The sequence below is a fragment of the Octodon degus genome, unplaced genomic scaffold (genome assembly GCF_000260255.1).
Source record: "Octodon degus isolate 3935 unplaced genomic scaffold, OctDeg1.0 scaffold00141, whole genome shotgun sequence".
Taxonomy (NCBI): domain Eukaryota; kingdom Metazoa; phylum Chordata; class Mammalia; order Rodentia; family Octodontidae; genus Octodon; species Octodon degus.
Genome location: NW_004524717.1, coordinates 5325574 through 5326801, shown reverse-complemented (window position 1 = coordinate 5326801; position 1228 = coordinate 5325574). Strand labels below are relative to the sequence as shown.

The following is a 1228-nucleotide window of genomic DNA, read 5'->3' as shown; positions in this document are numbered from 1 at the left end:
GTCTGCATTTTTGAGACAGAGTCTCTCACTACGTAGTTCAGGCTGGCCTTGAACTCACTTTGCAGCCCAGGCTGGCCTCAAGCTCACAGCAATCCTTTTCCCTAAGCCTTACGAGTACTGAGATTAGAGGCATGTGACACTATGCCTGATGTATTTTTCTTTTTTTTAATTTATTTTTTTTTGTATTTTTCTTCTTAAAAATTTTATTTACACATATTGAAGGACTGTGTTGTTACACTCAGGTACTTAGATTGTGCCTTGATCATATCCAATTTTTGTTCATCCACCTTCTTACCTCTCTGTCCTTCTGCTTTATACTCTTGCCACTCCATAGTAACAACTGTTTTACCTTGACATTATTTTAGTTTCTACTTAAGAGAAAATGTCATATTTGTCTTTCTGCATCTGACTTACTTTGCTTAACGTATTATAAATCAAATTCAGTAGCACAACAAAAAGATTATACACCATGTTCAAGTGGATGCAAGGATGGTTCAACACATGTCAATCAATGGGTGTAGTACATAAGCAGAATGAAAGTTAAAATATAGTATTTTCAAGCATTTAGGAAACTCTGGATATATGACAAGAGTAGTTGAACATGTGAATATAGCCTTAGGATTTATATTGTAAAGCAGTGGCACTGTTGTCCCTACAAATAATTTGGCGGTATCTGGAGACTTTTCAAAGCAGAGGTGTGTGTGTGTGTGTGTGTGTGTGTGTGTGTGTGTGTGTGTGCATGTGTGTGCATGTGTGCATTGCATAATGTAAGGGTGCAGGTGACATCCTATATTATACTGGACAGCCCTCACAACAAAGAATCATTTGTGTCAAAGTCAGTGGTGATGAGACTAAGAAACTCTGTTGTAAAAGAAAGATGCATACAGAAATTCAAATAATATGAATAGTTACCTAACGTGAAGTATTTTCCTTTGGCAACTAGAATTCTGAAAACTGAATTGAATTTTCAGTGTCTTTATACAGTGTCTGAAGAGAATTTTGCTCGTTACTGACATCTAGTGAGATATTTGAAAATAAAAACTGTAGATTAAGATTAAACATGTAGCTAAGTCAGCAGAGTTACCACTAATTATTATTTTACCATTGTTAAAGTTCCGTAAGGAAAGTAGTAGACATTAATTTGTTTATGGGTATGGAAAAAGCACAGAATCTAGTAGATTCGTAGTTTAAGTATTCTTTTATGTTTTACTGAAGTTTTTTTTTTTTT

At 34.7% G+C, this 1228-nt stretch overlaps 1 protein-coding gene across 3 annotated transcripts in view; it reads left to right on the top strand.

Annotated features, from left to right (window-relative positions):
• Arhgap12 (Rho GTPase activating protein 12) overlaps positions 1 to 1228 on the top strand; it is a 119436-nt gene that overhangs the window by 47057 nt on the left and 71151 nt on the right. The gene's annotated exons all lie outside the window — the stretch shown is intronic.